We start from the raw sequence: 16,809 nt of genomic DNA, 5'->3' as shown, positions 1-16,809 counted from the left end.
AAAAACACAAGGCACAACAGAGGTGCCCCAAGCACTTCACTGACACGGGCTGGGCATCTTATATTAATATTTTATTTTGGTGGCCAAGGTCAGAACCACCAGGGTCAGCAAAAGTAGCCTCAATGGGGAACCCCTGGGTCATTTGCTAGGAACCGATGAGTGGTCCAGAGTCCACCCTCCCAACAAGTGATGTCATGATTGCGGTTGTGTGGAGCAGCCAGGAATAACAGCAGTAGATAGAGGTTTTGGTGTGTAGCCACACAACCTGTCTGTTTCAGGTCAGAGATAACTGGCACATGGAGAGGTGAGAGGATGTAATCCTATAACATAAAGATGTGATTCCATGGACCTACACACTGAACCGCTTGTGGCACAGTCCAGTGTTTGCTATTTCCAAGTGATCACATGACTCATGGCACGCCAGCCTGACCCCAATCAGTGCCCGAGCAGGACCTTTTTTGGTTTAGCTGTGAGGCTATGACTTTTGGGGACGGGCTAGAATGATTCTCCTGTCGACCCGAAGGTTATTTTAAGAGAGGTCGCTCCTGGGAAAGTGATCCTTCCCGGTGCAATCTGACACACACCTTTCCCACTGTCTGATCACACCCTTAGTTTGGAATAGATCTTGCTTGTCAAGGATGGACATGCCATTCGGTAAAGCGAGGTGGCTGCCCCTGGAAGCAGGTATGGGGGTGCTGAGAAAAATATTCCCAGCTTGTAGTCAGAGCAGAGGGACACACTGCCATTTGGATGCCCCAGACTGCGAACTGTTATCCAGGTTATTATGAGTTTTGTACTGCCAGGGAGGGACCTTTGTAGGACCACCATCATCATCAGAGGCCAAAATAAGCCAGTACTGGCCTAATACGTATATTCTAATCTATACCATGAGTTGAGTCAGGAGGAGGGGAGACAGCATTTGCTGCTCTGGATCAGGCAGGAAAATGTCAGTGAAGATGCCCGGCAGAGTCTTACCAAAGGCCCAATTTATCCTACAGAGTTTAATCTCTTGATGAACTGCCTACCCTGCTTTAAAGAAATATTATCCAGTATTTAGCTTTTCCAGAAATCTACATAGGCAGGTCCTTGTCAAATGCGCAAAACACTTAGGGGCTGTCAAAATATAAAATGTCTAGCAGCAGCTCTTTCTTCTGACATTGTCAAGTGAATGGTGTTATATAATGGCCAAAAATCTGTTGCAGATACACAAAAGGGATAATTTTTAAGTGGCAAATTGCTTTAAGTTAATAGACTTCTGTGGGCATTATCTATTGCACACTGAGTCACAGGGTTCAGAAGGCAACAGATGTCTATAAAGATTTCTCAACTCATGCCTTCTGTGTAGCTACGCAACAAGATTTCAGCCATTGGGTCAATCATGTGCCTTTGAGGTATCAATCCTCTTTGATAAAATGAGCCATATTTTTTATTCCAATGCTCACTCAGTGCTTCAAGGACTGCAGAGTACTAACTGGACATATCGGTAACAACAGTCAGGGTATTCTTAATGAATTGTTGTGCTCTGTTGTTTTAAAATATGTTTTCAGTATTGATTTTATTGACTGTTTTAATATAATACTTGTTTAATTCTTTTTAAAATATTTGTATACTTACTGTTTTTAGCTTTTAAATATTATTTTTTTAATTATTGTAAGCCGCCTTGGGTCCTTTTAAGGCAAAATGTGAGATTGCAAACAAAACTCAACAGAGATGTTAAGACAGCCATGATTGTTGTGAAGTTCCATGTGTGTGGTGCTTAGTCCCTTTTCACAACCTGACGAAATAACAGAATTTATCCGTTTTCCTTGCTTCTTTCCCTTCATACTTCCCCTTCAAGTCAATTCTGACTGATGACGACCCTATGAATGGGATCCCCTGAAGTGACTCATTTTAATTCGTTCAATTCCAAAACTGTTTTGTGTTTTGCTTGGTGCACAGAATATGACAGCAGGGCAGCCTTCTCCCTGGTAAGTGTCCACACGGGAGTAGGACAAAATAAATAAATAACCGACTTAATAAATAAAAATGAGAAATCGGAATCCAGTTAAGGGCCAGTCTGCTTTGAACCTTCACAACAGCATCGTGATACAGTCCAAAGAAAGAAAAACGTTTGCCAAGTTGTCACAGAAAGAAGAGCTGGCCTCTAATGGCATGGAGCGCAACTGAAGTTTGCAAAGAAAAAACAAATAAAAACAGATGAGATCACTAAATGTTACTGCAATAACAACAACAAAAAAGGGAAGGGTAGGTTCCTAGACTTCTGTTGCCAGATAGCTGTTTGTTTACTGGCTCCTAGAAAGGAAATTACAATATGGCAAATGTATATTATACAACTTTCTGACTCAAGTTGCTTTCTCCAGTAGCAAAGGTGAAGGTGAAATGTATTCCTCAAGGCTGTTCTCCACCAACAAGCTTTCTCCTCCCCTGTTTCGTGCATCCCACAAAAAGATGACCCAAGAATCTACACTTTTATTTTTGTTATTTAGAAATACTGGCCTTCTTCCCCCACCCCATAAGCAAGGATTCACCAGGGCAAGTGTCAGATTTAGGGGTGTTGGCATGAATAGAAAGGGTTAAGAAGTTCATCTTCAGGGGCTGTATCATATTCAACAGGAATCCATCCATGGTACCTACCTGCGGTGCAGTTGTAAAAACAGATTGTGTGGACAAGCACCCCTACCCACCATTGTGATATTTTCCAGAAATCTGCTTTGGTTCCTGCTTTTTCTTTGGAAGGATATTTCATACTACAACATTATGCCTTCACGTTGACCTACAGCTGAGTAAGCCCAGGCCATCTGGGCATACAGCACAATAACCACACCCAGCAAATGTTTTAGAGAAAAGAACACACCTTTGTTGGTTTCAGTAGCAGTTCATTGACCCAGCCATGAGAAGGGGTCCATCATCTGAGGAAACTCGAGCGCCACCCGATGCCGACACCGCACATCAATGGATTGCTGAGGGACACTTATAGACCACCTGGCCATATGCCACTCAGTGGCTTCTGGGGACAGAACAAGACCTTTAGCCCCCCAAGCTAAGCCAGAACAAATGCCCTGTTTCCCAGCTCCCCTTGATTCATCTGTACCCAGAGGTAGCAGGTTCCTATCTGCGGCCCCAGCACAGCCTGGATCCACCCCAATGCCAGAATAGGCCAAGATACCTAGAATTGCTACGCACCCGTTGTACCAACCCCGAAAGCATTAATCATGTGTCATCCCAACCCATCCCAAAGAACCATCAACAAACAGGGAGGGGGAGAGAGAAGGCCAGCAAGCCGCAAAATGGAGAATGCTTTAGCATCGACAGCCCCTTTTTCATCCTCTGCTTGCAGCCGGTTTGCTTCTCCACCACCTAAAATTTCAGCTCTCAATAAAAGAAAAACAGACACGAACCGGAGAAAGCTTTATTGGCACCCTCGTTCTTCTCTGTTTCAGTATTCAGCCCAGCCCCCCTTGCACGGAATAACAAGAAAATCCCTTTGGCTGGTTCCACGGTAGAGCAAAACCATCTTAATTCAATTTTGCTGAGAAGTCCATGTTCTTTTCCCCAAGGCCAAGCCTTCATCTGGCCCACTCCTGCTTCAGGGAAATGTTTACATTTCGGTTGCAAAGTCATGAATGTTACGTGTTATGTTGAACAGAACAGGAGAGACGCCGAGGGGCCTCCCGCGGCAGATGATTTAATGGATGCTGCACTCACTTATTTTGTAGGACATGACAGTTGGAGAGAGTTTAAAGACGGCTGCACAAAACAGCCAGACCAAATTCTAGAAATGAGTTTCAGTCCAGCTGGTAGTCCCCACAGGAGCAGATTCATTGAATCAATGGGATTCACTTTAGTGCTGGCTAAAAATGATCTTCTAGGTACACAGAAATGGTTTACTGGTACAGTGGACCCTCGACTTACGGAATTAATCCATATTGGAATGGTGGCTGCAGGTCGAAAAGTCTGCAGGTCGAGTCTCCATTGACCTACAATGCATTGAAAACCGATTAATCCTGTAACCGGCCATTTTTGTTCCATTTTGTTTTTTTTCTGGTCTGTAAGTCGATTCTCCGGCTGCAAGTCAAACCTAAATTTTGTGGCCAGAGAAGTCTGTATCTCAAAAAGTCTGTAAGTCGAGCCATCTGTAAGTCGAGGGTCCACTGTATCCCTTGCTAGCGGCACCCTGAGATTGTGCAGCTTACCCAAGGCAGCACAGGCTGGCTCTTCACATGGGGAGACACAGTCCCAGGGTTCTGATGGGGAATCAAACGCCAAACCTCTTGCTCCACAGCCGAGTGTTCCAACCCACCGAGCTATCCAGCCAGCTGCAAATACTGACTTATCCATGGGTCTGCTCTAGTTGTGACTAGCAACTAGATTCAGGCCAAAATAGGTGTTGGGGCATAGGGTTTGCTTAGAACATATGATGTACAGTACGTACAGTACATATGCAATGATGTTTCAAAGATGGGAAACGTTACTTTCTTGTAATCTGTGCTGCTGGAAGGTGAAGACCAGAAAAGTAATGTCCACGCATTTTAAAATCTTAATTAAGCAATTACGCAATCAATTCAAAAGAAAATAAACACATTTTTTTTGAAAAAGATGAATTAATAAATTTTCTTGTACTTGTCTAGCCAGCCCAAAACAAAGGTATTTCTATTGAAGATTTGATATTATGCAGATCCTAACTAATCAATGAAGCGATTGGTTTTGAAGCTTAATAACTTGGGGGAGGGGGTCTCTTGTTTGGCCGTTCTTTGCACACGACCACACCGTCTAGCCTGTCTCATCCATCTGCTTTTGAGTACAGATCTTGGTCCTATGGTGATATGCTCCCACCCTAATATAAAAGTCATTTTAGTGTTTGTTCTGTGTAGTAGCTGAAAACATTTCAATATCAGTGAGACTGGAATGAAGAGGTGAGCTACCCTCATGAGCTTTGAGTAATCCAAGTCTGGTGTGTCAGTTTCCCCCCATTCCCTGACGGTCCAAAAAATCCAGACAGCTTCCTCCAGTGTAAAAAGTTCAAGAGAGCAGCAGACAAAATTAAACCCTAAGAGCAACGCCAGAATTGGGCTCATAGTGAATACAAAACTGATGGGCTCCAGACAGCAAGTGAAAAGTCTTTGGTAACGCTGTTGTCAACCTGAAAGCTGTCCAGTCAGCAAAGACAATTTGACCGATTTCTCCAGAAGGTCTGTGGCTAAACACCAATCTGTAGCAAGGAAGCCAACACAACCTGGCTCATCCTCATCAAGTAATTAGTATTTGAATGTTGACCTGGGAAATCAGAATCCCCATGCAGCCATGGAATCTATCAACAGTACAGACAACATGTCAACAGAATAACTCTTATTAAGAAGCAACAACTTCTTGTTTCTTCTAAAAGAAGCTTGTTTCAATCCACTTTTGGCAAATTAACTTTCTTTTCCCTCCCAGTTTTCTAGTACTTAGTCGTTTGGGACTATGCTTGATTTACAAGTCCAATGGCTTTGGCAGATAGCACGGAAAGATCTACATGCCTAGAGAGATAATGTTGTAGACGAGGGAATACATGTGATCTGATCCAGAGATGGACACAGGAGGTGGGCAGGACTTGTGGGTGGGGGGAATCTCCAAACAGCAGAACAGACTCTGTGCTTCGTGTGTACCAGTGACATACAGTAGTAGTAAATTTTCAAGTGCAGACCTTCATCATGCCGGTCTAAGCACTGTTCCCCTATCAACCAACCCCTATCAATGCACTTTTCATCTCTTAATCTTCATTGCTTGCCCAGTACCAAGACAACCCAAAAGGACTTGTGTTACAACAGGATGCTCATAACAATGCATTGCTGTAGCAAAACACTCCCTCACCCTCCCAGCTGCTCTGAGGATTGCCAATAAATTCGGAGATAACATGAATTCTAAGCTGCAAGCAAAATGATGCTGTCATGTCTACTGATCAAAAATCCCCAGAAATCCGAATTTACACATGCTGGCACCACTACATGACTGTTCTGTTCTAAGGGACCAAAGCAGGGTGTTAGAGTTTGGTCTTCCGCCTGCTTCACTTCCATCCTATTGTTATCATGGGCCACCAGTGAGATCTACTGTAACTGTCAACTCAGGAGGGATCATGTGACACCCAGAAGCCAAGCGAACTCCACTGAGCCCCATAAATCTGTCAGCCTTGGTCTGGCACCTCCGTCTGACAACTGAGCGGTAGACGGCACACAGTCCAGACTCTGCCACTTACTTACCTACCTGTGTGAATATTTACCTGCCGTCCTGACTTGGGGCCAAACAATATGTTACAGACGACCCACCATTGGCAACTGAAGTCTATTAGTGTTCCAGAGAAATGGTTCAGACCCATCTTAGTGACTGTATTTTCAAAGCTATTGCTTACCTTCTTGGAGTGGAGAGACCAATAATATGACAAAGGTGGCTAATCTGCAAATGGCAAGAAGTGGGAGAAGCTCCTGCTGCAGCCATCAGCTCCCCTCAGCACTGAAGGAATTCCTTCTTTGAATGATGGGCTGCTGTAATGTATAGTTTGATCCTCCATTACCAGTCTTGTTAAGAGCTGTTTCTCTCAGCACAACTCTGAGAGAGGGGCAACCCACAGGTCTGTTGCATGAATACAGAATATTTCCTCAAAATCTAAAGAGCTGCACAGGGTTTCAAGCGCTGTTCCCACAACATTTTGCACCTCAACTCCCAGATTTTTGCAGATCGCACCTACTGTACTTTTTTTTTTTCAAACCCAAAGTGAACCACTTCTAGTTTTTAAAAATGATTCTACTGGTCTTGCAAATGGTCTCTTTCTCTCTCATTTTACACTTCCCAAGAACCCCAGCCATCCAATCACGTATCCAACAAAAAAAAGGAACTATTCTAAGTTGTTGGGCCAGGAAAAAAATGTGGGTGGGGTGGAGGGTGTTAAATCAGAAATTGCAACTGTCTGATGTTAGATGGATATTTTCCCCTCAGCAAAGTCTGTAGTGCCTGCATCCACATGGGGTGTGAGTCACAACAGGCCACATGAATCCTGCAGCCAGCACTGTTCCCGTCTCAGATACAGATAAAAGGAGAGCTTCTTGATAAGGTCATGGCCACTGAAAAACAACAGCTACATAAATCTGTTTTGGAGCCAGTTGCTTCATTTGAGGTCATCTTTTCATTACGGATGGTGTCACTCATTTCAGCTCCAAGCGAGAATATTGCTATATGCTTAAGGTCCCCCCCCCACTTCACAGAGCTCTGCTATTTCCATTTGAAATCTTTTTGGCCGAGCAGAGAACCAGCCAAGCAGATCTCTGTTGATTAGGTTATGCTACTCACTCCCCCCTCTCATGAGATAAGAGAAATAACAAAGCTCTGTCAAATGAAATGATGATTTAATTGTGAAACAGAACTAATGGAGGCTGTTCCTTCTGATTAAATGACTGAGGCTGATCGCTTTGCATTACTACAGGGCTCCAGTTACTGGATTATTTCTTTTCCTTTACTCCTAAATTGCTAGGAAATGTTTCCTAAACAGTTGGTAGTGCTTGTATGAAACAGCGTCCGCCTCAAGTGCAAATTTTGGAACAGTTTTGGATTGGTTGGTTTGTTTTTAATTGCAGCATTAACTGGCTACCAAGTCATAGAATTTGTAGTCCAAAAAGGGAGAGTTCCCAAACTGTGTTCAGTCAGGCAAAAGATTTACTCAGTCATTTTCTCCAGCATGATTGTCTTTTCCAGTAGGTCTTGTCACTTCATAATATGTCCAAAGTACAGCAGCCTTAATTTTTTTAAAAAAGCCCAGCTTCTAGAGAGAGTTCTATTTGTCTACTTATTTTCATTTCTAGAGTCCGTGACATCTGTAAAGCTGTGATCCAGCACCCCATGCTGAATGAATCAAAAAAGTTGATTTCCCCTGTCTGCTTTCTTCACTATCCAGCTTTTACTGCGATTAAGACCAGCGAGGATCCCATTGCAGTGTACAAGCTTTGGAGCTGTGCTTGCACTTTGTCAGCAAAATGATAAAAATGAGGGATGAGGAGTAGCTTCAGGGCTGTAGAGAACTTGAAAGCTTGAATATGATTGGTGTTGATCCCAAGAAAGGATTACCTGATTATTGTCTTTGCTATGGAAAATACCTGCTTTGTCAATCTTTGTTTTTTGACTAATCCCAAGGTCCTTCTGTTGAATATACAAAGAAATGTACAATTTGTGTGGTAGTTATTATTGGAGGGGGAAGCATGCAACAAAACCCTCACTCCATCTCTACTGCCTAGAGTTGTTGATAGTCAATGAAAGTGTAACACTAAGCTAATTGACCTGAAGGTCTGGTTAGATATTAGGCTGTTTCCTTTACAAAAACTATTCTTGACCATAGTGTTGCCACCAAAGAAAATAGGCATCTTTGGGATAGAGGGAAAAGTTTTGCCTTTACAAGCTTTCAGCCTGATGATGGCATCCACCTTCCCTCTCGTGTACTTTCCCCATGGGTATGCAGGAAGCACAAATGAGGCAGAGAAGGCAGGAAAAATCTGAGTGTTTGAATGGCTGTGCGTGAGAGCTGGCACTGGATGTGGAAGCTAACATCTGTCAAAGACATACTGCATGCACAGCTGGAATGTGCATCAGCAGATGTGAGTGCTGGGGAACAGTGGGGGTGGAAACCAGAATCCTGTGTTCTCTTTTTGCATTGCACAAAGGAAGACACCGGGTTCTCTCTTAGCTTTTACGCTGTGCCTGAAACAAAAGGTCAACACAAGGAAGAATAATTGGGCAATCAATAAATAAATGTATACTAAATGCCTATAGCATGTTATCTCTCTAACAGCATGCATCTCAGAACTCCCCTTCCCTGCAAATTTATGGTGTGAGGAGCCCGCATGGATAATAGTAAGCAGTTTGGAGTTAGACTGGGGAGATGTTGGTTCAAACCTCTCAAAGGAGGAGTTTGGAAAATTGTTGTGAAGAAGACTGGATATAATAGTGTGCTGAGGCATCCATAACCGAGCAGTGGAAGGTTGATGTTTTGCTTCCTTATACCCACAATGACTGAAAAAATGATAACTCTGAAATAACTTTTATTTATTTACTCATTCATTCATTCATTCATTCATTCACTCACTCACTCAATTTGTATCCCGCTCTGATAAGTGTCACAGCACTACTCAGGTTACAACTCATAAAGAGAAAACAAAAATAGAAATATTAAAACCAATAGTGTGAACCCTTTAAAAAAAACAGATGGCACCGATAAATCTCAGAGCAGATGGAGGGAAAGAAGGGAGGAAAGAAGAAGAAGGGAGAGAGAAAAGTGGGGGAGGTGATCTCCTGTGGTCGATGTGGAAAGCCTCCTTGAAAAGCAATGTCTTTAATTGCTTCCTAAAAGTCCACAGGGAAGGAGCTAGGCAGAACTCCCCTGGAAGCTGGTTCCCTAAGGTTGGAGCCACCGCAAAGAAGGCCCTACCTTTTGTAGAAGATTTATGGGCCTCCCTCGGGGTGGCTACCCGGAGGAGCCTCGATTGGGATGATCTTGTGTGTCGGGCGAGATGGGTTCGGGAGATGACCAAGGCCTGAGCCAAAATCCTGAGGAAGTTCTCATCTTCATAGAGGTGAAGTTGGGCGATTAGCCTAAGCTGGTTAAAGGCTGATCTGGACACAGCTGAAATCTGGGAGTCCCAAGAAAGAGCCAGGTCCAGAGGAAGACCCAAATTATGCACTTGGTCCCTAAACTGGAGGGGAGTACCATCCAACCGAGGGACCATCCCTCCTAACCTATCGGAGGTCCCATCCAGGAGCAAAATCTCTGTTCTGTCCAGGTTCAGTTTGAGCCTATTAGGCCTGGTCCATTCCAGTACTGCCACCAGGTAACGCTCCAGCATCTGGACGGCATCCACTGCAGAGGTGGTGAAGGAGAGATAGAGTTGCCTATCATTGGCGCTCTGACGGCACTTTACTCCAAAACTCCTGATGACCTCCTCCAATGGCTTAACATAGATACAGTGGTGCCCCGCACAGCGAGGTTGATCCGTTCTGGATTAACCTTCGCTGTGGGAAACATCGCTGTGCGGGAGGGAAAAAGCTATAGAAACGCATTGAAATTTGTTCAATGTGTTCCTATGGCTTTCAAACTCACCGTTCAGCGAAGTTCCTCCATAGGCGGCAGCCATTTTCGCGCCCTCCCCTCGCAGAACGAGGGCGCCAAAATGGCTGCCATCAGCTGTTCGGCGGGGCAAAAATGGCCGCCGGAACAGCCGAAAGGGGCCGGAGCGCAGCGTTTTCGCGCCCTTGGTAAGCAAGGGGAGCGCGCGAAAACACTGCCGGAAGCCCCAAAATGGCTGCGCGCAGCCATTTCGGGGCTTCCGCAGCGTTTTCGCGCGCTCCCCTTGCTTACCAAGGGCGCGAAAACGCTGCGCCCCGGCCCCTTTCGGCTGTTCCGGCGGCCATTTTTGCCCCGCCGAACAGCCGATCGGCGGGTCGCAAAGCGAAGGTCGGTAAGCGAGCAGCTTACCGACCTTCGCTCTGTGATTTTCGCCCATTGGGGCCATCGTTGTGCGATCGCTTTAGCGATCGCAAAAGCGTCACCGTAGAGCGAATTCATCGCTCTACGGTGCGCTCGTTGTGCGAGGCACCACTGTATTAAACAGCATTAGGGATAGTACCGATCCCTGAGGAACCCCACACTAAAGGGTCCAAGGCGCCAACACCTCTTCCCCTAGCTGAACTCTCTGGACACAGTCCTCAAGGAAGGATCCAAGCCAGCTCAATGCTAAGCCCCCAATCCCAACCTCAGAGAGCCTGTCCAGGAAGATACTGTGCTTGACAGTATCAAAAGCCACTGAGAGTTGTAGGAGTACCAACAAGGTGCATCTGCTGTCAGCCTCCCTTAAAAGGTCATCCTGCAGCGCGACCAGTGTCGTCTCGTGGCCTGAATCCGGACTGGAATGGGTCAAGGCAATCCTGCTCCTCCAGGTATGACCGCAGCTGATTGGCCACCACCACCTCAATTCCCTTGCCCAGGAATGGTATGTTAGTGATCAGACAGAAATTGTTAAGATCGTCCAATGCTAACTGGGCCAGATGATGGTTTCTTTTAAATGGGAAGGAAGCATTATTTATTTTGAAAGTGTATGCCCCCAATTTTTTGTCAAGTAGTTTCCAGTGTGGCTTACACGCTTTAGATAATAATAACTATCAAACAAACATTAGAACAACCAATAAACATGGTTTGTTTAGTCATTAGACCCAGACTAAGACAAATCATGATTTATTTTTGTTTAGTTGTGTCCAACTCTTCATGACCCCATGAACCAGAGCACGGCAGGCCCTCCTGTCTTCCACTGCCTCCCAGAGTTGGGTCAAATTCATTCTGGTAGCTTCTATGACACTGTCCAACCATCTCATCCTCTGTCATCCCCTTCTCCTCTTGTCTTCACACTTTCCTAACATCAGGGGCTTTTCCAGGGAGTCTTCTCATGAGATGGCCAAAGTATTGGAGCCTCAGCTTCAGGATCTGTCCTTCCAGTGAGTACTCAGGCTTGATTTCCTTTAGAATGGATAGGTTTCTTCTCCTTGCAGTCCAGGGGACTCTCAAGAGTCTCCTCCAGCACCACAATTCAAAAGCATCAGTTCTTGGGTGGTCAGCCTTCTTTATGGTCCAGCTCTCACTTCCATACATCACTACTGGAAAAACCATAGCTTTGACTATGCGGACCTTTGTCGGCAGGGTGATGTCTCTGCTTTTTAAGATGCTGTCAAGGTTTGTCATTGCTTTCCTCCCAATTACACCCAATGTCATTTGATGGGCACCCAAGAAGCCATCCACATGAATGAAGCCAAATAGCAATGAGCAGATCCATGATCTAAACAGGTGATGCTGTGAGGCTGGCAATGAACAAATACAGTGTCTGTTTGTACAACTTTGCCCACGGTTTAACATCCTCCCAAACATATTGTTAACTTTGGCTGTTGATTCTTTGACAGCCAATGAATCTTCATGGTAAGCAGATTTCCATTTGCTCAGCTATGTTCTACCATGAAATGATCTAGCTGAAAAATAAAACTGTCAACAAATACCTTGCCATGATTATTTATTCACTAGATGCTACTTGTTTGGGAACATCTTTCACATACAAAACATGCTTTTATTTTACATACAAAACTTGCTTTTGCCCAACTTCTGCCTACACCCATTTTGTTCATATTGCTTCAGTTCTTACCCAGGGCCTCATGGTATTTCTTTTCAATGCGTGTCTTATGAAAGATGAGTTGATCCCCTGTGGTTGCTTCAATCAAATGCACATGTCTGGAAAACATTTTTCATGGCTTGATCCATTGAGTAGGTTTCTGGCACTTCTCTTTAGAGCAGGTCCTCAGGACTGGCTAATTATGATGGAACAATATTGACACTCCAAACATTAAAAAAAGTAAGCGTTGCTTAAAAATAATAATCAGTCTCTAAAATCAATCTATATCATGGCTTGCAGTACCACTGAAAATAAAAATGTAGAAACATTGCTGGATAGCTCAAAATTCTGAAACAATTCAGAATATAAGCAATTGTAAGTATTGTTGTTAAGTGCTTTCCCTTTTGTCAATGGTTTCTGAGCCGCCTTGAGTCCCACCGCCAGGAGAAAGGCAGCATGAAAGGGCAATAAATGAATAAACAAACACTAAAGAGAATCCATACTTCCTTCACTTACCTTATTTCCCATCCTGCAATGGAAGTTCCTCAGACATCTGTGCCTCAGCAAGCATGCTGCAAATTATTTTCCTGTTTATCCTTCAGTGAGTCGTCGCAAAGCAAAGCACCTGCTAAAATGTACAATGAGTAGGTGAAAAAAATCAAACAACATGACAAGCAGATATCTTTCGCCACTTAAAGGAACATCTCTTTTGAAAATGCAATTGGAGTATTGTCTAGTTTGACCCTGAGTCAAAAAAGCAAAACAAAACAAACCTGCAATGGTCCAGGACTAACCTCTTCCAGTTGTTCCGAGCCTTGACATCTGTAAACCATTGATTTGACAACGATTGCACCAAATAAATAGCCTTCATGAGTGAACAGTAAATGTGTGCATATTGCCGTAAGTTATTTTTCTAGACCTGTACATCTTACCTGAAACGTGGCAAGCAGGAGTCTTAGGAGAATACTGCATGTAAAAATGTCTTAGAAATGATGAATCCAATTGCAAAACAACATTAATTCAATTTTGGCATTTAAACCCATCCTTCCTCCCAGAAACTCAGGGCGATGACTTACAAGGTTCAATGTGAACCATCTTTTATTGCTTCTGTCTTCAGCCGTAATGTCATGTCTGTTACACAGTTCCAGATTTTTACTGTCTGGCGAATCGTTCAAAAGTAGTGTAGATTTTCAGCTATTTAGACTGAAGGCTGGGCATGAAACAGGTGGCTAGTGAGGGGAACGGAAGGTTACCGATCCCACATAGCTGTGCCAGTCAGCCAGGAAACCATAAATCTGAGGAAGTAATTTTGCCGCTTGGATATAAGGTTCTTTGACAGCGCATGCCTGCTGCTGCACAAAAAGCCAATTCAGAGAAGGGAGCTGGCAGAGAAATGCAGGCAACTTGTCACAAAAATTGGAGTACAGGAGTTTTGAGTTCATCGCATCCTGATGATACTAGGAGCTGCTGATGAATGTGAGCACAAATAATCAAATTAGTGTATTGGCGAAGGCTTTCACGGCCGGGATCTAATGGTGGTTGTGGGTTTTTCGGGCTCTTTGGCCATGTTCTGGAGGTTGTTCTTCCTGACATTTCGCCAGTCTCTGTGGCCAGCATTTTCAGAGGACAGACACAACAACAATCAAATTTGTGTCCACAGCTCATACGACTCTTAAAATATTGATCTTGCTGTTTCTTTGATTGATTGAATGCAGCATTCTCTGTTCCTCTCCAATTGACGCAGAGCGGTTTACATCCCTGGCCACTGGCTTGCAGTCTAAAACACCAGGAACAAAAATCCAGTTCAGTCGTTCATAAACGACTACAGGGAGGGACTTCCTGCTAGCCCTTCCCAAACACCCAAACACACCCTTAGTCATTTTCAGCATACAAAAAACAGCTGCCTGGAGAGGTGATTTTTATCAGACTGTATTAATCTTAGAACTACAGAGCTTGAAAAGGCCTTATGGACTATCGAGTCCGGCCCCTGTCAAAGAGGCACAGTGGGGAACTGAACTCCCAACCTCTACCTAAACCACTGAGCTATCCAGCTGTTTGCTCTTCTTGTTGTTGCTAACTATGCATTAAAAGAAGCATCTGCTTTTTCCCAGATTAAACTGCTTGCCAGCATTTCCCACTCATTTTAAATACTTATCGTTCAGCTTGTGTTATTGAGTGCCTGTGTTAATAGATAGTCAACTTCAGATTTGCACATACCTTTCAGGATTAAAAGAATTACAGCATTAAGTCTCATGAGTGGGATTTTTCTTTTTCCAGAATGGCAGCCATTCTGGCCAAGAAAAGTGACTCTTGAGATCTGTAGGGTTCAAAAGAACTGTCTTTATTTATTTAGAAGCAACTAGAATTGTTATGTTTCTCAGGCATTTCAGATACTGACAAATCTACCAAAAAATCTGGGCTATTCTGCGATTTTTCCCCAAATATTTCACATCAACCTAATTTTTCCCCACTAACATGTACAACTGTTTTATTGCTTCCCGACATCAAAAAGTGTAGGATTAGGTCAATGTTTGGAGCACTGGACATATTTTATGACTTTAATCGAAAACCAGAAAAGTATCCAAAACAATACTTGGTTTCCTGGTGTTTCCAGATTTTCCCAAGAGATCTTTAACTGTGTGCCTCTATGTGGGTCTTTCTTTATTCAGATGGGAACATTGTGCAATTTAAAATTATGGATTTATATGAAATATAGTGTGGAGGGGTAATTAAAAAGTTAGAAAGTCTCGTCTTAAAGGGTGATTTTGCTTATCAGCAAGTTTACAGTGCAATGTTTCTGGAAGTTGGCCAAATGTACGTCATTGCCCAGGGGATGGCAAGTGTACTCACAATGTTTTCCGCTCTTCAAGGAGATTTCTTCTGTATTCCCTATGTTTGGGTAGTCCCAGTACATAGTCTGCTGGGGAAAAACTAGAATTCATTGGTTGCAAACGGGGAGAGTCCCTTTTCCACTACAGCCTCTGTCGCCCAAGCTGGAAAACTAAGTTTAGAATCCCTCTGAAGTTAGATCTCTTTCCAGAACTTGGAAGTAAACAATAAAAAATAATCCAGTTACCTGGAACTAGAAAAGTTACCTGGAAAAGCAACTACAGTAAAGCAATTAGTTGTTACAAATTATTTTTTCAGATATGGCAAGTAACTAAATTACTTAGTTGCAATGAGTAAAACATAGTTACATTTATATGTTTACTTTTTAAGGGCACTTTAAGGAAACTTTTGAGTCATTTTGGTAGGAATTTTGTTATCCCTCCTGAGTACCAATGGAAATACTCTTTGGCTTTGGCTTTTGTTGTTTGATACATCTTTCCAAGGTGCAATATCACAATTTACCATTCGGGGAGCCACAGATTATTTCCTTATAGGTCTCCAGATATAATATAGGGGAACAACGTCTAATGCAATACAGTTATTGCACCCTTGCAGCAATAACAACCAATCGTCTTTAATTCAGCCCTGTGAAGTAGGTCAGCCTGATACTACCGTATTTTTTCGTGTATAAGATGCCCCCATGTATAAGATGCCCCCCCCAATTTTTTAACCCAAAATTAAGAAATCTAAGTGGGGCTTAGCAAGTGGAGGGGAAAACAGGGATCAAAGCCCTGCAGGATCACTTTGATCCCTGCTTTCCCTTCCACTTGTTTTTCTCTCTCTCCTCAGCTTACTTCTGTGTATAAGATGACCCTCAATTTTTAGTCTAAAGATTTTAGACAAAAGTATAGTCTTATACATCGAAAAATACGGTATATGACTTTCATGGCTCGGTGGAGACCAGAACTTTGTTCTCATGAGTTCCCCCACGATTGTTTCACATTCAGGTGGCACGGTGAACTGCAAAAGACGTGGAGTGCAACAGTGAGAGCCACAGCACCAGGCATGATATTGGATTTAGGCCTGGAGTTTCCTTTCACTTCCCTGTCTAAAAGAGATCAGAAGTTGTATTCTCAAAGGCTTTCGCAGCTGGGATCTGATGAGCTTCCTGACTGGTCCATGCTCTAAGCTTTTAATAACCCTCCTGTAGTCCATGCTTTTTCCTTTATACACCCACGTAATCCCTTCCTATGATCTTTTTATTAGAGAAAACAAAGAGGGAGGAATTGTAGAAGGCGAACAATATCTCTGAGCATGTACAAAGTACCTTTGCCTATCAACTTAGCAACTGAATTTCATCTCCAACTCGGCCAGAGTCAAAAACCAAGATGGAGATCAGCCTATCCCTAGTCCGGAGGATCAGGATAAAAGATTCTTTCTTCATTGTTTTTCAAAATCGCCACATCTGGACAGCAAACACACAAGGAGAACCCAAATCTTTCCTCTCAACCGCCAAACACCCAAGAAAGCCAGGCTACTTTGCAGCCTGCCAAGCTAGGAAAAGATGCTGGAAGATCATCACACAGCCTTTACTACTTAAGTTGCCTCTGCTTGTAATTGCAGAATCGCCCATCCCGTGTGATATGGCATTTAGAACTGTACTAGTCTGAAATACCAGTAGACGTAATACAGTAAACATTTTTAATCTTTTGAGCTTCTATTCATTTTGCATTCTACGCTCACAAAAGGACGACCATGGAAATATTATGTATTACTCTTGTTCTTACTCGCAATTTGCAGTAAGTTAGTTGCCAAA

General features: G+C 43.5%; 1 long non-coding RNA gene across 1 annotated transcript; it reads right to left on the bottom strand.

Annotated features, from left to right (window-relative positions):
- Positions 1-12,051: 12,051 nt before the first annotated feature.
- LOC140702453 (uncharacterized) lies at positions 12,052-15,519 on the bottom strand. The gene is made up of 2 exons (XR_012081633.2): positions 12,681-15,519; positions 12,052-12,360 (listed from the first exon to the last, which is right to left on the bottom strand). It is a non-coding gene; the product is annotated as an uncharacterized LOC140702453 (long non-coding RNA).
- Between the last annotated feature and the right edge of the window lie 1,290 nt (positions 15,520-16,809).

The sequence above is a fragment of the Pogona vitticeps genome, chromosome 12, assembly GCF_051106095.1.
Source record: "Pogona vitticeps strain Pit_001003342236 chromosome 12, PviZW2.1, whole genome shotgun sequence".
Taxonomy (NCBI): domain Eukaryota; kingdom Metazoa; phylum Chordata; class Lepidosauria; order Squamata; family Agamidae; genus Pogona; species Pogona vitticeps.
The sequence above is the reverse complement of the archived record's forward strand: the minus strand, read 5'-3'. Positions and strand labels throughout refer to the sequence as shown.